The 23734-nt window shown below is 43.4% G+C and overlaps 1 protein-coding gene across 1 annotated transcript in view; it reads left to right on the forward strand.

Annotated features, from left to right (window-relative positions):
- LOC115094460 overlaps window positions 1-23734 on the forward strand; it is a 183904-nt gene that overhangs the window by 1241 nt on the left and 158929 nt on the right. The window lies entirely within an intron of this gene.

Below are 23734 nucleotides of genomic sequence, written 5' to 3' on the forward strand. Positions count from 1 at the left end.
AGGGCTTCATGCTATGTATACAGTGCACATAAGGAATACTGAGAAGGCACTTGTCTGTCCTTAGGTATTTTAGGTTCCTAGTTATTTCTTGGGGTTTGATGTTGGCACAGGTATCATTAATCAATGTGGTGAAAAGAGCTGGGTCTGTAATGGAGAGCGTGCCTCTCTATGGTGAAGATAGGTTGATTCTGTGAGGGTGAATGATTGTGTCTATGGGGAGAGAGACAGCATGGGATGGTGGGTTGTTGTTGTTTTTTTTTTTTCCATGAGGTGTATTTGGCCTTCTTTAGGAGGATTAGTTCCCGGTTGTGTTTACACAGGTGAGACTCATGCAGCTATCGATACCGGGGGTAAAACCCCATGACTCTCCCTTTGGGAATCTGCGGGAATACGTGGGTTTCTGTGAGGGTGAGTGGTCATGGCTGTCCCTCTAGCAAGTGGAGGTGAGAGTCTGCAACTTCAGCTGTGAAAGGGTAAAGCTTTGTTATGGAGAGAGGGAGGGGTGGGAGGAATGTGAGCCTCTGCTTTTATTTTTTTTATGAAAGCGAGACCTCATGGCTGTCTTTTGGGTGAAATGTGAGCATCTATGGCTGTCTCTGCGAGGGTGACAGTCTGTGGTTGCATCCTTGGGAGGGGGGTGTCTCTCTGCTGGGAGTCAGCAGTTGTCCCCTTGGTGGGGATATGAGCATATGCTACTTTTCTCTATACAGTGACTACCACAGCCGGCTGTAGAGAACAGGAGATTAGGTTGCTGTCTGCACCGCCCATGGGTGTCTCTTTGATGGGAGTAAGATTATGCTGCCATCTCTTTGATAGGGTGAGATCAGACCAGTGTTTCTGAGGGTGAGAGTCTTCAGCTGTTTTAGGGAAAGGTAAAAATTATGTTGCAAACAGACTCCTTGAGGGTGAGGGAGCGACTGTCTCCCCGCACCTGTTCTCACTGTATGTGTCTCTGCCCACTGGTTTTTTTTTTTTTTTTTTAATTGTTCAAACTGTTTTTTGAACATATAACAATACAATGTATGCGATGAGCGGATGTTCTGTTGCCCGCCCCACTTATTAAAAGATACAATGAATTTTGATTACATTCATTATTTAAAGCACCCCTAAAGCAAAACTAACCCCTCCCCGCCCCAGCCTTCAAGTCAACAGAAGCTGGGTTGCACCCGTTACTGTACTGACTGCAAGAGCAGCGGCTGCAGCAGGAAGGGAGATTCCAGGCAAAGGGCTGAGTGGCTGCTGCTGCCAGCTGTTTTGTTGAGGAAGAAATCCTCCACTAATAGCCCCTGGACTGGTCAGTACAGGGAGGATTTGGAACAGTTTGCACCTCACCTGAAGCCCCTAGCGGGATGAGCAAAGACATGACATTACAATTGATTACAAGGAACTGGCTCCCCAAACTCCAGTTTCTCATATGTGGCAGCAACTACGGGACCTTCAGGATGACCCCCTACCCTCTTAGTGCCTGCTAAGAGAACATACGTGTGAGACTGTGGCTGGGATTTGTAAGGTTGGAGTAAATTCTGTGAGTTGTCTTTTTTTCTTTGTCCATGGGGGACACAGAACTGCATAGCACAAACTGTTCAAAGTGTGAGTGCAAGAGAGATGCTGCATTTCTCTGCCCTGTCTGATCAAATCATGATTCGAATGACAGAATCTCACACTGCCACGAAGCAAGAGGTGTTTAAGGGGACTCGGATTTAATTTGCAAGTTCATTCCGGTGATTAATGTGACTCTTTCAGCTCAACATGTGCCCCCTGCTTTTATTAAACAGCCTGTGCTTAGGATCTAGTACTTATTATGATGATAATGTGTATAATCAGATTTTTGGGACATCTTTGTCTAAGGAGTTTGACAGTAAGGCCTACTAACTACCACTGGCTTTCTCCTACAGTGGAGAATCATGGACCTGTCTCAGCTCTGGTTCTTGTGCTGGTGGATGCAGTCAAAATGTTAAAATTCCTGCTGGGAAGTCAGTTCACTGCCAAAGACCCAGGCTTGATTCCTGGGCTCTCCAGGCTGAAGGGGGATGGGGATGTTGCAAAGTCAGATTGAGTCTGGAATTAGTGGCATCCTTGCCGGGAGATGTGAGCCTTGCTCCTTGATCCACTGGACAACACTGGTAAATCCACCTTGTGTAAGGCAGGGATTCTCAAGCAAGTCCTTGGGACACACCTAGCCAGTCATATTTTCAGGATATCCAGAATGCATATGCATGAGATAGATCTGCCTGCTCTGCCTCCATTGTATGCAAATCTATGTCATGCATATGCATTATGTATGTCCTGGAAGTCTGAGAGGCTAGATGTGCCCTGAGAACTGGGTTGAGAACCACTGGTATAAAGGAATAGACCTGGTGTTGGCTTTGGTCCAGGCACCAGTGGCCGCGCCCCCAAGGAACTGGCTTGGACTCCGGTACTTGAAAATTAATCTGTGGGAATGCTTCTTCCTGGTTCCCAGCGTCTTGATGGTGGACCCAGTCTCACGCTGTAGAACTTGACCTAGATCTGGATAGCTTGAACTGCCTGACCTGTTTATGAGAACTTTGAACTGACCTGTTTATGAGTACTACTGAACTTGGCTGTTTAAACTTTATGCAAAAGACTCTATATCTGTTAAACCTGCTACCTGAATAAACCTGGTTTGTAACCTGACAGTTCACAGCCCTCCTGAGGGCAGGCAGGGAGGATAAAGCCCCAGCCACTGCTCAGTGGTGGATAGATGTGCACTGGGTTCCAGAGAGAACTGCAGTCTGCGTCTCCGCGTGAAAGATCCTCACCCCCAACGGCTAGGTTAGGGAAGGCTGTACAAATAGGTGCGTGAAGGCTCATGGTGCTGTTAACTGAAATCAGCCTCTTCTGGGTGAGTTGGTATGAAAGGCAACAGGAAATTACAGACCAATAAAACACCATAAAATTAAAGACTCCTATTGCAGAACATTTTGAGTGAAACTAGCTTTAACTGTGACCTTACTTAGGCATATCCAAATGTCTTATCTGCACATAAAGGCTTCTTAATTAAGCACTTAATAAAATCTAGGAGGCTGAGGCAGTTATGTAACCGGAGTTTTCACCTTTATTCAATCAAGTTTAACCTTCCAATGTCCCTAACTATGCTAAATTCCAGCGGCTGTGATGACACTGTCCTAGGTCCTGATTCCTGTTTAGGTAATGGGGGAGAAGGCTGTGTGACCCCAGACCATCCCCAAAGTTTGATACCTGAGGGCTGCAAGCATGACAGAACAGCATCAAATGCAACCTTGATCCACCTAAATAAAACCTTTCAGTAGCGTAAAAATGTATGTGGTTCAACATTTTGCCGAGACATTCATTTTTCCTAATATTAGGCTTGACAGTTTGAAGTACCGAAAGAGGAATAGAAATAAACAAATAAATAAATAAATTCCAGATAATCAAGAACAGGATGAGTCAGGCTTGTTTTTGCTGCATGGGATTTATGTAACTCTGATCCATGCTTAAATGGATTTAGTTTTTAAGAAAATCTTAATAAATATGCCTAAGATCTATTTGCTTATATTTAATACAATAACCATGTTAATCTGCATATTTCAGACCCCATAAAAATAGCCATTACCTGTATTAGGTCAACAAGTTTTGGAGTTGAGAACTATCTTTTAATCACGGCTTCAATTTCTCCTAGAAAAGTTCATGGTCAAGTTCATGGATGCATTGGGGGGGGGGGGGGGGGGGACACGGGGACCAGGACTAGCTGTCCATGTCCCCAAAAGACTTTTTGTCATCTGACAACTATAATAAATGCTCAGTTGAGCCCTAACTTCTTACATCATTGATTAGGTTGAAAAAACCTCAGAAGTCCATTGAATCCAACCTTGACTACTTGCCAAACAGCTCTGTTCATGTGATAATCTAGGAAGAGGAAATAGGAAATCAGTGCCAATTTATAGCCAGCTTTCCAACAGTGAAAAATTCTTCCTAGTAACTTTAAATCCCTGGACATAAGAACATAAGATTTGCCATACTGAGTCAGACCAAGGGTCCATCAAGCCCAGTATCCTGACTCCAACAATGGCCAATCCATTTCACAAGTGCCTAGTAAGTACCCAAACAAATATTAAATCAATCCCATGCTACTAATGCTGGCAATAAGCAGTGCTATTCCCTATTGATTAACAGCAGTTTATGGACTTCTCTTCCAGGAAGTTATCTAAACCTTTTTTAAACTCAGCTACACAAACTGCCTTAACCACATCCTGTGGCAATGAATTCCAGAGCTTAATTGTGTGTCGAATGAGAGAGAATTTTCTCTGATTTGTTTTAAATGAGCTATAAGCTAATTTCATGGCATGCCCCCTAGTCCAAGTATTATATGAAAGAGTAACCAATTCACATTTACCCGTTCAAGTCCTTTCATGATTTTATAGATCTTTATCAAATCCTCTCTCAGCGGTCTCTTCTCCAAACTGAACAGCCCTAACCTCTTTAGCTTTTCCTCATAGGGGAGCCTTTCCATGACCTTTATCATTTTGGTCGCTCTTTTCTGTACTTTCTCCAATGCAACTCTTTTTTGAAATGCAGGGACCAGAATTGCACACAGTATTCAAAGTGCGATCTCACCATGCAGTGATACAGAGGCATTATGACATTCTCCATTTTGCCATTCCCTTCCTAACATTCTGCTTTTTTGACCGCCAGACCACACTGAGCCAACGATTTCAATGTAATATCAACTATGATGCCCAGATCTTTTTCCTGGATGGTAGCTCCTAATATGGAACCTAACATCGTGTAACTACAGCAAGGGTTATTTTTCCCTATATGCAAAACCTTGCACTTGTCCACATTAAGTTTCATCTGCCATTTGGAAGCCCAATCTTCCAGTCTCGCAAGGTCCTCCCTGCAATGTATCACAATCTGCTTGTGATTTAACTACTCTGAATAATTTTGTGTCATCTGTAAATCTGATTACCTCACTCGTACCTCTTTTCAGATCATTTATAAATATATTAAAAAGTACCAGTCCAAGTACAGATCTGAGGCATTCCACTGTTTACCTTTTCCCACTGTGAAAACTGACCATTTATTCCTACTCTCTGCTTCCTTTTACCCAATTTGCAACCCACAAAAGGCCATCACCTCCTATCCCATGACTTTTAGAAGCCTCTCATGAGGGACTTTGTCGAACGCCTTCTGAAAATCCAAATACACCACATCTACCAGTTCACCTTTATCCACATATTTATTAACCCCTTAAAAAAAAATGAAGCAGATTTATGAGGCAAGACTTGCCTTGGGAAAATCCATGCTGGCTGTGTCCCATTAAATCATGTCTATCTATATGCTCTGTGATTTTATTCTTTAGAATAGTTTCCGCAATTTTTCCCAGCACTGAAATCCGGCTCACCGGTCTATTTTTTATTGTATTTTTTTAAGATTTGATTTGTAGTTTTATTACTACTTTTATTTATTTTATCTGTATATTGCTTTGTTAGCTTTGCCTATTTTATTTGTATATCGCTTTGTTTTACATTTGTAATTAAGTGTGATTACTCAAGTATTAATAAACAAACATTTATAGTTTCCTGAATCGCCCCTGGAGCCCTTTTTAAATATCGGGGCTACATTGGCCACCTTCTAGTCTTCAGGTACAACGGATGATTTTAATGGGTCTGATTTGTAATAGGTCTGATTTGCTATGCTAGTTTGTCAGTCTGGCCTACTACATCTTCCAGGTTCTCCGTGATTTGGTTCAATTAATCTGAATCATAATGGTATCATAATACCCCCAATCATTTTCTGCAGAAGTCTTGTCCAGCTGTCTTTTGAAATTAGTGTTGTAGCCTTGACAGGCTCTATTGGCAAAATGTTCCTGAATTTCACCCTTCTTTTGAGTTAAGAATCCCTTTGTTCACAGGTGATTAAAATCCAGTTCGAAGTCTTATAATAGAAAGAGAATGTGCAGAATTCTAGCAATTGTATTGGTCTTGAGAATGAGATTTTTTGCAACATCCTTTATTTGACCAACATGAGACTTCTCCAAAGCTGTTGTAAGTGCATGAAGTTTTGATGCCTTTTGAAGAAGAGACTTACATGACCTTGAAAGCTCATGTACTACGTCAGGTTTGGATAATACTTTTCGTTGGACCAATGTAAGAATCACAGCTTTCAAAGAATCCATGAAAAAGAAAAAGACAAAAAGAACAGATCACCGTCTGCAAGGAAAACACGATGACTACTAAGGCTTCAGAGATCCATCACTGATAAAACAATCATTTCCTGCTGAGTTAATAACAACTTTCCATTCATTTTTAATGATACATATAATTTTTTCATTTCTTTTCATTAAATGAAGGGCAGTGGAAGCAGACACAATTCTTCTCTGTCTATGGCAAAATAAAACCACCAGAATTTGAAAACCAAAGTCTACAAAGGCTTCACGACATCATATTTTAGTAAGAGGCTCTCATCTTGTCTTGGTATAGTACGGAGTCTAAGAGGAAACGGCAAGAAAAAGTGAATGGATAGACGTTACAGAAATACAGTGCATAGCAGTTCCTATTAGACTAAAAGGCCTATTTACTGAAGATAAAAAAGTCTGCTTACCCAAAAGATAAGCTTCTGGGCAGGTAATAGCTCTGGTTAGCTGCTTGCACAGGGAATGCTCTTGTTGAATAGGCACTGTTGCTCACAAGGTGCTAGGGTTTGCTAGAAAATCTCTATTAGGAGTACTTAAACCTGCTCAGTTTAAAACGTCTACTATTACTTAACATTTTTATTACTCTGCTAGGCAACATTGTAGTTCTTGCTCCATGGAGCTTACCATTCTGGTTGAGACAAAAGCAAGACAATTTTTCTAGTAACCCCTTAACTTTACAGTAAAACATTTTTAATACGGGAGGACCAAGATCCGGAAGACTCCAGGTTTTTTTTATATTTAAAAGTAATCTCATAGAGGTGGGTCTGGGAGCAAGACGCGCCAGCTCAGGAGGTCTGTTCAAGATGCGTGGGCCGCAAGCCAAAAAGTGAGGAATCTGCTATTAGCCACGGAGGAGAGGGACACAGGTACAAGGTGGTTGCCCAAGGAGGGACATAGGAGAGATAAGAGAGAAAAAGTGGCAAGAAGCTGCAGTGAATGCATTTGTAGGTGAGAGGAACTATTTTGAAATGAATGTGAAAGCAGATAGGGAACTAGTATGGAGCCGTGAGAAGAGGAGTGACATGGTTATATACTGATTCTGGAGGAAGATAAGTTGCACAGCTGAATTTCGAATTGGCTATAGCAGAGAAAGATGGTTCAGCGGCAGACCTGTGAGGGAGGAGATTCAGTAGTCCTAGAGGGTGATGATGAGTGGATAAGGGTTTTTTGGTAGTGTGTTCAGAAAGGAAAGAGTAGATGTTAGAGCTATTACAGTGGAAAAAAGACACGTTATAGTAAGGTTTTGGATGTGCAATGAAAAGGAGAGAGAGGAATCAGACAACCTTAAGGTTGCGAGCTGAGCATACAAGGATACAGTGCTACACATCCTCCAAAGAAGAAAATAATTTTAAATAGAAAGATGTTCTATCTGTGATTTAGGGTTTGACGCAGGCCTTCTGGGAATCATGAAGCTGCTCCCTGATGGCTCTGAGGGCAGTTGGCATGCAGCATTCAGAAGAAGCAGCTCCCATTATTGTGAAGCAAAATATTATATTGCCCATTTAAGAGTGCCAGTCAGTTCCAGATTGTGGTGTTAGACATCTGTGGGGAATATTTTAGCCTGGTCAAGTTCATAGCATTAGCAAGACTGAAGCTGCCCTTTAATCTCAGAAAAATAAGTATTTACGAAGGGGCCTCAGCTAGCACCCTGCCAACCTGTAGAGCTGCAGTCGGAGGAGAGAAAATGAATAACAGCCTGGTCCAAATCCATTCAATCAAAAGCCAGATTCATTCAATATCACTTCAATTGTGCAAATTTACAGAGGAGCCAGGTCTCCTGGATATCTGATACTCCCTCAGGTGGAGATATTTCTTAAAGAACATAGAAAGAGAGGTGTGGGAGAGGTAAGTAGAGTTGGAACAACAGTATTATTCCTGTCTGGAACAGTGTTTACGGCCTTGCTCTTTGGTGTCTAGCAGTGTTTGCCAATAATTTCTTCAATGTGAACCAGTCTAATGAGATTAGTAGCTTCATCCCTTCATGGTTACTCACAAATTTAGTCTGTTGGCCTAAGAGCTCCATTTCCCAGTTTGTCTTGAATTTTTCAAATTATCCCATATATGGATAGAATTAAAAGAAGAACATTTAATAAGTAGGCCTTAAATATTACACAGCTCCAGGTGACTGCTGTATGTGCTAGACCGGTAGCTCAGGTGACAGGTGTGTTACAGATGTGCCGAGGTTATCACATCTTGCTCTGATTACACACACAGCATTTCGGAGTTCATGCTGAGCGTCTCAGTGGTCTGCAGGATGTTTTATAAGGAAAGTGCTGCTGTGTGTTTGTACTGAGGAAAGGCCACAAAGGGTTCTGGTGGAGCTCCAAGTACACTGTGTTCTCCAAATGTTAGCAGTCAAATCCAACAGCGGGAATCCAGGTGTGCACATTGGCAAAAATAGCTTTGTTTATTCCTGTGAATTTGCCTATTGTTCGACAAGGTTACTTTTAAAGGGCGCTTAGCAGGACTCCCAGTGCTACCAGCACATTGCAGTCAAATGCTTCTCCAGGCTTGTTCCAGTGAAAATGATTTTGCAGGACCTGGGTCACAAAATTGGATTTTGTGGCTTTCTTTATTTGCTTTTCACAGTGGGTGTGCGGAGTAGAAGTATTAATATGTGCGTATGCCAAGCCCTGAATTTTCCTTTGGAATGCACTATGTTCAGACACTGCTCTTCCCATCAGGGACTTGTCTAGTCCCCTTTTCCATCTACATGTTAGGGGTCTTAACACCTCCTACAAAATACTAAAAATTTCACCGGTGCTCCCAGCAAATAACATGGTAAAAATGACCTCTGTGAAAACCTTTCAGGAAGTTTAACCCCCTTAATACCCACTTTTCCCATTTTCTGTAAGATTTGTCTGTGCCTATGAAATAGATCCAGCTGGAGAATGGAGGAACGATAGAAAGCAGTGGATGCCTATCCATGAATGAGTCAATAAAACACAGTAATATGGCTACGTTGGCTACAAGGAGGCATTCTCTGTTGAGTTTAACTGTCTTTAGGCTACCAGGTTTTGGGGTAACTAATGGTTTGTAGTGATCCAAAGGAAGATCAAAGTACCCCATGGAGCTTCAGCTGGAGTAATTATGCTTTCTAGGCAAAATAACATTCCACCCTGGCTCCAAGCCGATGATTGATGGAAATCCATGGATCAGCACTTAGCAATTAGAATCCTATCCAGTCTTAATACCCACTCATACAATTAATTTCTTATTACACTTCCAACTTAATATTGCAACGCTTAGTGCTGTGGCTGGAACTGTTTTAGTCAGTAGTATGTTTCATAGTTTAAAGTCAGCATTAAAAGCCTAGCGCTCTAACTGAGCTTAAAACCTTCTTTCTATGCTTTGTGGGTGAAGCCTTTGGCTGTTGTGCATAACACAACCAAGCATGTCCTATATTACAGTAGCACAGATGTTTTAGCGTCAGGTGTAGTGAAGAGTTTTCAGCCCCTGAAATAACCCAGTGCTGGTACATTCCTTTTGGGATACTGCAATACTTTTATAAAGGGCACTGATGGATTATGAAAGGTCAAGGCCAGTAGCCTATTTCACACTATCTGAAGACAGTTCCAGTCATAGAGGAAAAAAAGCCTGGGAGGAAGGGATCGTTCCAGTTTGGGGGTCACTACATCTTCCGGGGAATCTCTGCTAGTCTGTTTCAAGAGAGGGAGAGGTGTTGCATCCCAGAGCTTATTGTTTAAGGACAGTGCATAATGTGAGGCACTGTCACCTCCTCTAAGAAACGTCAACTGGAAGGTGCATTTAGACAACTAAAGTGAGTCAACTTACTGTGTTACCTATCTGTTTTATGATACATCTCAATAGATTATGGTCTATAGTCTAGGTAGAGTCATCAGATAGAACAAGGGAACCATCCAGGTAATACTCATAGGGGGTCTATTCACATCCAGACCAACATAATTCCCATCGTAGGCTGCCTGTGAAGTCCAGTTCACAACTATGTAACCCTGCAGCCCTGGGTATCAATCCCACCACTACCACCATTCTCTATGTCATGTCATCTTCACTGAATACGGCAGCTGCCCTAATGAACCTGTCAATATCGGACAATTCCCTTCACAGGCTGCTGCCGCCAGCACTGTTCTAACTCTGACAGATCTAGATTGCCTCAAAGATTATGGTATTCTGGGAAAAAATTAAGGAATCCGGATAACCAGAAGTGAAGTCACCGGGGCTGGCACAGGGCATCTATAGTGTTAGTCTGATCCTCCTTTCTCAACCTACTGACATGCTTGTAAAAACAGAGTTCTGTGATGGGACAAGCCTAATTCTGGGAAGACCATTCCTCTTAAAAAGGGACAATTAACAGCTCCCCAGGGGTCTGTGCTGCCTGGATCTGTTGTCCCTCTCAGGATTTATTTTATTTATTTATTTATTATTTTTATATACCGCCATTTGATCTCAATCGAGATATCACACCGGTTTACATTCAGGTACTGTAGGTATTTCCCTATCCCCAGAGGGCTTACAATCTAAGTTTTTGTGCCTGAGGTAATGGAGAGTAAAGTGACTTGCCCAAGGTCACAAGGAGCGACAGCAGGACTCGAACCCTGGTCTCCTGGTTCATAGTCCACTGCTCTAACCACTAGGCAGAGATGGCTGAATCATGTGACTGATTTCCCTGGAAGTTACAGCAAGGGATTACAGGAAGGCAAAGGCAGAGAATGCTGCTGGCATGCCAATCTTGTTTTTGTTTTTCTCCTTTTCAGCCTGAACTTTCTCCCATTATGTAAGCGAGACAGATAAGGAACTGACAAAGGGGGAGATAAACTGTCCATACACTTTCCATGTATAGATTTACAACCCATTTTATGGATGGAAGCAGAGAGGTCACCTGGATAAAGCTTAAGATACCTGCAGAGAGCATGAATTTTAAGCAGGTACAATATAAAGTAGATTAACTCACATAGATGGCTCCTTTTGGCTGGTGATATGATAGCTACATACGGTAAATAGGGCTTAACAAAACGCATGCTTTCATCTACTCAAAAATTCAGCAGAAGATTATTTAAGTTGCACTAGGACTGGTTGTGCCTGGCAGGCTGCTGCAGGAGCTGTAAGAGCTATTGGAAATGCAGACGCTGATGTGGCTGGGTAGGTCCGGCTGGTTGTCTACCCAGGAGACCTAGGAGGCAAGATGTATTGCTGTCTATTTAGATTATTATTAGGGTTTTGTAGGAAAGGTGGGGTGCTGGAGGGAAACTCTGGGAGGAGCTGGTATGTTCTTCCACCCAAAATGGTGAACTATAAAGGCAGAGAGCAAAAAGAGGCTGTCCTGGAGAAGGAGAAGTATCTTGCATAGGGTCACACGCTAGCTGGCAGCTGGGATATGTCCTGAACAGAACAACAAGGGGCATACTGGACGGGCTGATTGATTTCTTTATGCCATCATTAGGGACCCTTCCTTTTTAGTTTTTATTTTAAATTTTACCCAGGAATATTTCAGTGGTTATTACAACAGGAACCTAAACGGGAGAAATCGGTGGAAAAAAAATGACCTATCGTTTTCCCAGGGAAATATCATATTTGCTCTTGTTGTGCTAAACACTGATAATTTCTGGGGAAGAAAATACAATAAAAACTGAAAACATAGGTCCCTAAGCCATCATCTAGACTAGAGTGACTACCGAAAGCCTACGCCCTTTTGAAGATTTTTTTCACATTTTGTTGTGTGACACTTTTACTTTATTGGGGTACAAAGTAATTACAAAACTTAAATCCAAGAATTAGACAAGTCTCTTGGAATGCTGCAGCTCTTTCAAAATTGCCATTGACCTCTCTTGCTTGGTCGTCCAGTTTGGAGGTTTGGCCTGATCTAGGCAGGACCTTGCTGGTTGCCATATGCCTTCCTTTTCTTAATAATCATCTTGGCCATGCTGTGAGGGATATTCAAAGACTCTGCGATTGTTTTAGACTCATTCCCATCCGTCACTTTGTCCTGGAGTTCTCTTGATATCTCCTTGATGTTTGTGGTTGGGGTTTTGCTTTGAAATGAGAGAACCAATAGAAACTGCTGAATTTATCCTATTATCATGTGAATCAGCACAGTTGTATATCTTATTTACTTACTTATCTGTTTAAAAATTTGTAGCTGGCTCGCATGCATTGTTCCTGGTGGGGAACAATATAACATACACAAAATTAAAACAAGCATGAAGGGTACCAAGTCAAGCTGCCAGATAGAATAAAACATTTGCACACCTTCTCTGTGGCACATGGGCCACGGAGTGTATAATGTTGGAGAGATTGGTGTTCCCTCCTAAGGGAAACTGGAAAGGGTGTTATGAAAGGGGAAAGATTCCAGAAAGTGTAAGGTCATGCAATGGTCCGAGGGGGGGGGGGAGGGTATTGTAACTCTCTGGCAGACAGACTGGTTCAGCGCCGAAGGTTTGGGTTTTGGAAAGGGTGGGTTACCGTGGCTAGAACGTGTGAGAGGGGACTCCCTGAGAGTCACCGAGGCAGCCGTGAGCCTTTCCCGAGGTTAGGGGACAGGTGGAGGGGTTGGGCAGAGATACCCGACAGGTGTCTCGGGAAGCCTGAGAAATGCGAAGAGATATCTAAAGATGTTAATCTGAGAATTTACAGACTGACTTAAGGGAACGGTAAGGAGGACCGGAAAGGACCCTGGGCCTGACGGGAGCCTCTGAGCAGGGCTGCGGAGCTGCATTCCATCTACAGAACAGGGAGAACGTTGCCTTGCAGCCATCTTAAAGGCTGTGAGTAACAAATTAGATTTAAACTGTTATGAATGCTAAGGAAGCTGGGCCTAGTTAAAGGCCAAAGACAAGATTTGTACATAGAACTGTGATTTGAAGTTGTTCTGAACTCTTGGAAAAGGATAGAGATTGAAACTGGAAGTTTGATCTGTACGATGTTTGGACTGATTGAACAGTTTGTTTAAATAACTTATCTTTTGTTGGAGCTCACCTTCTGTAGGGGGGACAGTGAATTTGTGGAGCTGTTTCTGTGAGTGTCCTGCGCTCAGTTTGGCCCTGCAATGTATCTGGCCCCAGCCCACAAACCAGCTGAGACTGATGTCTTCACTTTGGGTGAACTATCCCAGACTCCCCGAAGCTGAGAAGGTGACCCAGAAGGACAGGGGGCTTACACATATATAATAAGTGTCTGAATAGATAAGACAGTAATAACAAACAATTCAGGTACGCCCTTAAAACCAGGGCGGCTTGTGATAGCCCATTGCAGAAACAATGGTGATCTGACTAAATTACTTCTCAGTTTCAAACACCGGCTTAAAAAGAGAACACGTGGGCCAGTTCACTTGCTGTATATTTATAAAGGCGATTGATTATACTTGAGCTTTAAATATTTATGATTGCTATAGAAGTCCAATGGGGTACAAACCTATCCAGCCAAGTTATTCCATGTTTTTATTTTTACTTCATTCTCTAAGGAATATTAGAATATATTTTTCACTTGGCAGTTATGGAACAAAACGCCAGTTCAGTACATTTTGCTTTTGGACTATAAGGCAACAAAAGAACATAGACTCTCTGTAGCCATTGCACATCTTCCGTTCCATCTATGAAAGCGGTAATTAGAATTAGAAGGCATATATATTGTTGTGCAGCACTCGCCCTCTGGAATGCTTTACCTATAAAAGGTGCAGCAAGAGAAAAACGATTTAAAATTGAGCACACAGGTCAGGACCTATTTTTTTTTTTTTTTTAGACCTGCTTTTAATTAGAGTATGGATCTTGCCTGACTTAATGGGTTATATCTGCTTATGGGCAGGGCCCCTGATCTCCCGCGATGCTGCAGCCACGGGAAGGGCCACAAACAAATGGCCCTTCTTGAGGAACGCACCGTTCCCTGGGGAATCGCCCTGGGGAACAGAGCCAGCAGGAGCAGCAACGGCAGCTGACCTCATCTCTTTCCCGCTGCTGCTGCGTGCTCCCCCAGCGTGATCCCAGAATGTTCGCAGCATGACAGCGCCTCGGGCTGCATCCTCCCTCCCTCTCTGCCACGAGGGCCACGCTTTGTATCGCGGTGTCCCGCACAGGTCAAAGCGCAGCAGCAGCCCTAGGCAGCAGCAGAAGACACAGCTTGAGGTGCTGCATTGCCATTGTGCTGTGAACACGCTGGAATGGGAGGGGGAAAGAGGGAATCAGGGTATCGGAAAGGGGTTTAGGGGGGAGAGAGTGTGCATGAGAGAGTGAGGGGGCTGTGGGTGAGAATGAGGGGGATAGGTGACTGAGGTGTGAGGCTGAATAAGGGGATCCACCCTTTCAGTGAAGAGCTACAACAAAAGGAGCATTCCTACTCCTCCTGTTAAACCAGTCCTTCCATGTGGGATTTCTCCCCCCACAGTTGCCAGAGACCGAGGAGGACACACCTTCTTCTTTGATCTGTCATATCATGTCCAGCTATAAGGAAGGTGTGGTCTGAAGCACTTGGTAATGGTCTCGCTGTCCGGCAGATACAGACTAGTGAAGGCATGCTAGTAATCTCCAAGGACCCTGGTTAGGCCTAAGCCTGGTTGAGCCTACTGGCTGCTGGGATAATAGCCCTTAGGAACTGATTCCCCCAGTAGAAGCTTGCTCCCAAGGGGGGAAAAAAAACCCAACAAAACACCTTTTGTTTTATTCCTTTCCTGATTGAACATCCTCTTGGGTTTGGAGCCCAGCACCCCTAAGTGTCTGATGGATCAACCCTGGTAGGGTATTCCTAAGTCTTGAAAAAAAAAATTAGGGAAAAGCAGGACTTGAGGGTTAGAATGTCTCTTTCCTCCTCCCCATCTCTATCTTCCTCTTACTGTTTGCTGGAAGGAAGTATTGAGGGCCCAGACTCAGCATGTCCCCTATGGTGATAAGTAGAGCCCGTCCTGCATTTGAAGGGAAAGTTAGCATACCAGCTCCAATGGGGAGAAGCCAGCTAGCAAGGTGGCTTGTTAGACCCCTCCTTCTCACATTGTTGGCAAGTGCTTTGTCCGTGTGGCACAAAGGGGGGGGGGGGAAGAACTAGACACAGGTCTAGCTATGAACTACTTGAAGAAACTTTGGCAGCTATATTTTCCTACAGAGGGGCCATCAAAGAATGGCAAGTAGCTACACATCTGGACATAGTCTATTTCCTCAGAGGGGCTAAGTGCAGAGACCCCGCTTCAGGTCAGTGGTCATGCAATACGACCTCAACTTAGTTCTTGGTACCATAGCAGGTCCTCCCTTTGAACCTTAAAGACAATCATCTTTAAAAGATCTCTTTTTAAATATGGTCTTCCTGGTGGCCATTTTCTCTGCCAGATGTATCTTAGAGATACAGGCCTTTTTATGTAGAGACCACTACTTTGTGTTCTCTCCAGAATATGTTATCTTTTAACCAGTCCTATCCTTTTAACCCAAGGTGATGTCTCCTTTTCAGACAGTATCACTTCCAGCTTTCAAAGATAGTGGATGCCAAGGTAAAGACACCAATCTCCATCTGTTGGACATCAGGCATACGCTAAGGTATCTAAAGAAGAAGAATTTCTTTCAGAAGGACAAGTTGCATGGAGGTCCACGGAAGAGAGAAGCAGCCTCCAAGGCTACCATAACCAGATGGATTAAGGAGGCAATTTTATCAGTCTGTTTATTCAGAGGTAAGCAGACACCACTCAGGCTCCGTGCACATTCCACTAGAGCACAGGCGACATTGTGGGAAGAGATGTCATCAGTAGTCCCAGAGGATATTTGCAAAGTGGCCACTTGGTCCTCCTTGTACTTGATTACAAAATATTACAAATTGGACATACAAGCCACAGCAGAGACTATCTTTGGTTCAAGCATCCTTAGAGCAGCACTGTCTTTATCCCACCCAGACTAAGATCAGCTTGGGTATATCCTACGTGTAGGGACTGGTGTAGCAGGAGGATAAGAAAGGTGAAACATAGTCTTGTCTGCTAATTTCCTTTCCTTGAGTCCTGCTAGACCAGTCCAAGACCCACCTGGGGAATACTGTTCTGCCAAGAAGCTAGGCGCTTTCTCTCCCACCTACCTCTCGCTTGTCAAGCTCTGTCCCGTTTTGGGCGTACAGCCTCCAGTTTACAACTTAATTTCCTTAGTGTTGCAAAGAGAAATAAAGAAGGGGAAACAAGCAGGATGAGAGAAACAGACCACAAAAGTAAATGTACATAGGGTCAATCAGGGGGGGCCCCCTCTCCCTTGATTTTTATATCATATCAAAACTGAATTGGGTAGTTGTCCCTCTACTTTGACAGAAGGTTACTGTCAACTTCCTTGGACCCCACCTTCCTTATAACTGGAGGTGATGTAACAATGGAAACTAAGAAAATGTGTCCTCTGTCGGTGGCAGCTGTGGAAGGAGCAATCCCACATGTAAGGACTCAAAGAAAGGAATTTAACAGGTAAGATTACATTTCACCATTTGTAGGTGGCTTTGGTTTGGTGCAAGGACTGAGAAATCAGGGGATTCTGATAAAGGGAGCTAGATTTCTTAGGTGCTTGAAGGTACCTGAAGCCTGCCTTATTTCTTTTGGATATATTTTTACAATTTTGAAAGTAAAAGAGCTGCCGTGGTTTGAACAATGATCAAACCCATGACCTTAGTATTATTACCATCACACGCATAGCGGCTGAGCTAACTTGTTATTAATAGAAACCTGGAACCCAATTCCCTTGGATCCAGTCTTACTCTCTTCCCTGTGAACTATTTTGACTCATCACACAGAACTACAATTTTATATGTGTTGAATGAGTCACATCTAAATACTTGGAATTCGATTTAGATATGACATGAACAATGGTTACAGAATTAACCCAGCATGCCAGATCTTTAGTGACAAAGGTAATGAAACCTGTTTTGTCCCCTTAAATGTGTCCATTGTCTTGAATTCTGTTTAATACTCCGAGTTGATTTCCTTCTCTATTTAGACAACAGCCAGTCAAGGAAACTTTCACAATGCCTTACCTACCAAGGGAATTCATAGATATGCTAAAAAAAAAAAAAAAAAAAGCCAAGATTTTTTTTACTGGAGACTCAATGTTGATTATATCAGAAACTCCAGCAAACTGCAAACCCCAAGTGCAGAATGATGCACGAGAAACAAAATAATCCAGCTCTATGTATATATGGCTGGGCTCCACATTAGGAGTTACTGCTCAGAATAAGGACCTTAGAGGGACTGTGGATAATACACTGAAACCCTCCGCTTGATTGTGGAGCAGTGATCAAAATGTTAGGATTATGTGGAAAGGAGTGAAGAATAAAGCCGAATATCGTAATGCCTCTCAGGCTAATTTTAAAACCTGCGTGCATGCGTCCAGACACATGCGAATCAGCGTGCGAGCGGAAATATGCTGCAATTTTAAATCCGTACCTGCACTTCTGCGCATATATTTTACAATACACCTCCCGCGCACGAGCATGCGCCTGTCCTTAAGAGATCGCTCCAGAAAATGTAGTTTGCGAATCTTTCCTAGGATTTTGCCAGCTTTTACGCGCATACATAGGAGGATTTTAAAACATGCTTCTGTGAGAGACAACCCAGTTTTTCCAGGTTGCCCAGTTAATATCGAGGTCTTGATTCTTCATCCTGCATGCCCCACAGTTGGCACCCAGACCCCTCACCTTGACCTGTAAGCCCTAAAACTCAAGATCCACAGACTTGCTTCTCATCTGCAGCAGCAGTAAAGCCGACGAATGCCGCGGTCACCAGTCTTAAAATGCGGAGTTACGTGTAAATCTGTCGGCCCCGCCCCGGAATGCCCATGCCATGCCCCTTTTCTGTCCTCTTATTTTTGACGCATGCGTGGGTATACATGCATGTAGGTCACGGCTTTTCAAAATCTGTGTTGCGCGTGTATGTGGCATTTTTGCGCGAGCAATGCTTTTAAAATCAACCTCTCTGTCTCAGCTCAGGATGGGACCCCACTTTGACTACTGAGTGCTGATCTAGTTGCCCCTTCTCTAAAAAAAAGATAAAGCGGAGCTAGAAAAGGTACGGAGAAGCGCATCAAAAATGGTAATGAGAATGGAGTTGATCCCTTACGAAGAAAGGCTACACAGTCAGGCTCTTCAGCGTGGAGAAGAGATGACTGAGAGGGGAGATGACTGAGATTTATAAAATCACGAGTGGTGTGGAACAACTTGTTAGGAAACTGTTATTTACTCATGTAGGGCTAGGGATACTCCAGGGTCAGGTTAAAGCATGCTCTAAATTACACAGATTTAAGAAGTCTAATGTGTAATTTACCAAAAAAAATAATGTGAAACTTGAAATGTATTAAGTTTTTTGTATTTAGTGGCTCATTGTAATCTGAGGCCCTAAGCTATAATTTAGGTAGCTTCGGTACTGGAACGTTCCATGAAACTAACTGACACCAGATTACAATACATTTAAGAAAATATTTTTTCAGTCAACAGCCAAGCTGTGTAATTCTTTGCAAGAGAATGAGGTCAAGGCTAGTGGGAAGGAATGGAATAATATGTATCGGATTCCTATATTACCCCCCCCTGCATAATTAATCCACTCTTTCCTTCTCTATCACCTTCCCCCTCAAGAGATGACCCCAGCATACTTCCCCTTCTTATCTCACTGACCCCGACACTCTCTTTGCTCCCACCCACAGCTCCATGACTTGAGCAAGTCCCAAATCTGGAATCACAGCTGCAGTCCCTCTCCGGTTTCTCCTCACATACTGCTTGCCGTGTTTTGCTCCAGACTCACCCCCACTTCTCCTGTTCTCTGCAGGCTTACTGAGGAAGGGGAGTGGCTGAGCTGTACACAGTGTTTCACCTGAGACCCTGCAAATTCCATGAGTCTTAGAGTGAAAGCCCGAGAGGTCCCAGGTATGCTGGAGCTTCACCTGTACCAGTCCTGTTCCTCACCTGTTGAGCACACCAGCCGGAACAGTGTCTAATGGCACTGACCCAACCTGCCCCTTTCATCTGGCCTGGCACTTCAGCGTGTATCGGGGCTTACACGTGTGGCCGGGCCCTTTAGAAAATGCGCGTGCCACGCCCATAACCCCTGATACGCGCTGAAGTGCCAGGCCAGCAGGACTTAGGCGAGTGGTCGGAGAGAGGCCAGGTGTGGGCTGTGAACAGGGCTGACAGCGAGCAGAGAATATCCGGGTCCAAGCTAAGGGTCAAGCTGGGCTTGATGGACCCTTGGTTTGACCCAGCATGGCATGTTCTTATGTGCCTATATTACAAAATAGCCATGTCATTCTATATTGCTAGAAGACCCTTGATAAGCTTAGCAGAGCGGATGCTATCTGTGCACGGCACCCCACCAGCCACTGACCAGCCTGTGTGCAGACCTTGGCACAGATGCCGTGTAGATGGTGAAATCTTGGAACATATAATATGCCTGTATGGTCCTACATAGGCGCATGAAGGTGGCAGTGGGATGGGTGAACTGCAGGAAAGATGAGGCTGGCAGACTCAGAAGTAAAAAGATTGTCAGAGGCAGGGGATGGGGTTGGGATGAAGAGGAGGGTCGCCAGGTGATGAAGTTGGGCTAGGGAGGGGGGAACAGAGTGCCCAGGTTAGGCTCCAGAAGGGGAATAGGGGTGTGTGTGTGTGGGAGCGGGGGGGGTGGAGAAGGAGGTTGGAGGGTGCTAGCAGCAGGCTGGGGGGGGAGGGTTGCGATGGGTAAGATTGCACTGGGGTCAGCTCAGGCTGGGGAAGGGTGTCAGTGTGTTGAGGCCAGGCTGGAAAGGAGGGACAGCGTGCAGGGGAGGAGGTTCACAGTTCTCAGGGGAAGTCGTGACTGCTGAGCCAGGTTGGGAGGGAGGGGAAAAGAGTGCCAGGGCAGGCTGGGAAGTTGGGGGAGGAGAGAGTGCCAGACCGGGCTGGGGGTGGGGGGGAGGTGGCTTGGATTTTGCTGGGGTTAGAGAGTCTTGGGGTCGATGAAGATAAAATGTGCTGGAGTTGGGATAGGGAGGAGGGCTGGATTCTGCTGAGTGATGGGATCTGATTAGAGGGTCAGACTGCTGAGCTTGGGTTGGGAACAGGGTTCAGTGTTATGGAATTCGGTTTGGGAGGGTGGAATGGTCGAGCTGGGGAGGAAGGAATGAACAGGGGCCTCTGGGAATTTCATCGTATTTCATGAGGTTTGATAAATTGGTCTTGCAGGCTGGGGGAACTGAACCAGCTTAATCTCTTTCTCCTTAGAAATGAGTTTCCCTTAGTAAACTTGATTAATAGCAGTTAATGGACTTCTCCTCCAAGAACTTATCCAAACCTTTTTTGAACCCAGCTACCCTAACTGCATTAACCATATCCTCTGGCAATAAATTCCAGAGCTTAATTGTGCGTTGAGTGAAGAAGAATCTTCTCTGATTAGTCTTAAATGTGCTACTTGCTAACTTCATGGAATGCCCCCTAGTCCTTCTACTATCCGAAAGTGTAAATAATCGATTCACATCTACTCGTTCAAGACCTCTCATGATCTTAAACACCTCTATCATATCCCCCTCAGCCGTCTCCTCTCCAAGCTGAACAGCCTTAACCTCTTCAGCCTTTCCTTATAGGGGAACTGTTCCATCCCCTTTATCATTTTGGTTGCCCTTCTCTGTACCTTCTCCACTGCAACTATATCTTTTTTGAGATGCAGCGACCAGAATTGTACACAGTATTCATGGAGCGATAGAGGCATGACAACATTTTCTGTTTTATTAACCATTTCCTTCCTAATAATTCCTAACATTTTTTTTTTTGCTTTGGATAAGTTTTTTGCTTTTTTGACTGCTGCAGCACACTGAGCCGATGATTTCAAAGTATTATCCACTATGATGCCTAGATCTTTTTCCTGGGTGGTAGCTCCTAATATGGAACCTAACATCGTGTAACTACAGCAAGGGTTATTTTTCCCTATATGCAACACCTTACACTTGTCCACATTAAATTTCATCTGCCATTTGTATGCTCAATCTTCCAGTCTCACAAGGTCCTCCTGCAATATATCACAATCTGCTTGTGATTTAACTACTCTGAATAATTTTGTATCATTTGCAAATTTGATAACCTCACTCGTCGTATTCATTTCCAGATCATATATATATATAAAAGTCATGGGATAGGAGGCGATGTCCTTTCGTGGATTTCAAACTGGTTAAAAGACAGGAAACCGAGAGTAGGATTAAATGGTCAATTTTCTCAGTGGAAAAGGCCTTTGGACCAGCACTTTTTAGACGCCTCTCATGTGGGACTTTGTCAAATGCCTTCTGAAAATCCAAATACACTACATCTACCGGTTCACCTTTATCCACATGTTCATTAACCCCTTCAAAAAAATGAAGCAAATTTGTTAGGCAAGACTTCCCTTGGGTAAATTCATGTTGACTGTGTTCCATTAAACCATGTCTTTCTATATGCTCTACAATTTTGATCTTTAGAATAGTTTCCACTATTTTTCCCGGCACTGAAGTCAGGCTCACCGATCTATAGTTTCCTGGATCGCCCCTGGAGCCCTTTTTAAATATTGGGATTACACTGGCCACCCTCCAGTCTTCAGGTACAATGGATGATTTTAATGACAGGTTACAAACTTTAACTAATAGATCAGAAATTTCATTTTTTAGTTCCTTCAATACCCTAGGATGCATACCATCCAGTCCAGGTGATTTGCTACTCTTTAGTTTATCAATCTGGCCTACTACATATTCCAGGTTCACAGTGATTTGGTTCAGTTTGTCTGACTCATCACCCTTGAAAACCATCTCCAGAACTGGTACCTCCCCAACATCCTCATCAGTAAACACGGAAGCAAAGAATTCATTTAGTCTTTCTGCAATGGCCTTATCTTCCTTAAGAGCCCCTTTAACCCCATCGGTCATCTAAGGGTCCAACTGACTCCCTCACAGGTTTCTTGCTTCAGGTATATTTTAAAAAGTTGTTATTATGAGTTTTTGCCTCTATGGCCAACTTCATTTCTAATTCTCTCTTCGCCTGTCTTAGCAATGTTTAACACTTAAATTGACAATGCTTATGTTTTATCCTATTTTCTTCAGATGGATCCTTCTTCCAATTTTTGAAGGATTTTTTTTGGCTAAAATAGCTTCTTTCACCTCACCTTTTAGCCATGCCGGTAATCGTTTTGCCTTCCTTCCACCTTTCTTAATGTGTGGAATACATCTGGACTGCATGTCAAGGATTGTATTTTTAAATAGTGTCCATGCCCGTTGAACACTTTTAACCTTTGCAGCTGCACCTTTCAGTTTTTTATATTTTCCTCATTTTAGCAAAGTTTCCCTTTTGAAAGTTTAGTGTTAGAGCTGTAGATTTACTTATTGTCCCCCTTCCAGTTATTAGTTTACATTTGATCTGAGGAAACTATTATTTTGGAAACTGTGTCATTTTAAAATTGTCATTCTATGTTATATTTTTTTAAACCTATTTCTTGTAACATATTCTAATAAATACTGCAATAGTAGGATCTGGATTTCTGATGTCACGGCAGGAACTACAGTGATGTCACTGCAAGAATATAACTCCATATATGGACCGCAGTAATTTCACTGCAGGAATGTCATCAGTGCAGGAACTGCAGAAGTCCAGTTCTGCTATCTAATATTGCATGGAAAATAATAAAAACATATTTAAAACCAATGCTGTTTTCCCAAAATGACAGTCCCTCATAGTAGTGGATTACAAATATTGGGATTTGAAAAATCTGTTTTCCTGCTCACCTAGGGGTAAGGCACCTCCATCTTCAGTCCCAGTTGGGGCCTGAGAGGACAAGAAAGGGGGTGAGAAGGAGGTGGTCAGAGGAGAGAAGAGGAGAATGGCAGGATGGAGGAGAGAAAGAAGAGAAAACATGAGGGAGAGGAAGAGAACGAGGTGATGGGGATAGGAGGAGGCAGGAGAGAGGACTGCACGGTGGAGGGGGGAAGAAATGCGCTCATTATGTACTCCTGCTGCCCTGCACCCCCAAAAACATTATTTGGAGGGGTAGGGAAGAGGTGTAGAGGAGCATCACTGATCATGGATTTAGGAATCTTCCACTGTGAAAAAGGACAGCGGCAATAGTACATGGTGAATGCGTTTCATCACTATCAAGTGAGTCCTGGAGGAATTTTTCAAACATTGGCAGTGATCATTTACAGCAATATTCTCTAACAAATGCACTGTAAATAAAGGTTAACAAATAAACCCCCTAAAAATATATGAAGCCTTTATATTGGACTAACTTAATCCATTTCTTGACTAGCTCTAGTCTTCAGGTCAGAATTCAGATGAGCAAAAGAAGATAGTACCAGGAAATATAAAGTAGTATGATTGCAATAAGTTAATCAGAAAAGGCATTACAATGATAGGAGGAAGGGGTGAGGGTGATCAGCTGGTTCATAAGGTGTTAGGAAACCTAGGTCTTTATTTTGAACTTCAAAAGTCCTGCGTTCCTGGATTGTTTGTAACTTCCCTGCTCATAAGGTCATGGATGTAATAAAGAGCTGCTTCTGAAAAGTGCTTCCTCACGGAGATGTCAGACTGGTCTCGCCTGCGCTGCTTGATCTTGTGTCGGTGTGTGAAATGACTCTTGCCTTTCATGTCTGGCCAGAGTAGCTTGCTTCT

Source organism: Rhinatrema bivittatum, chromosome 6 (genome assembly GCF_901001135.1).
Source record: "Rhinatrema bivittatum chromosome 6, aRhiBiv1.1, whole genome shotgun sequence".
In the NCBI taxonomy this organism is placed as follows: domain Eukaryota; kingdom Metazoa; phylum Chordata; class Amphibia; order Gymnophiona; family Rhinatrematidae; genus Rhinatrema; species Rhinatrema bivittatum.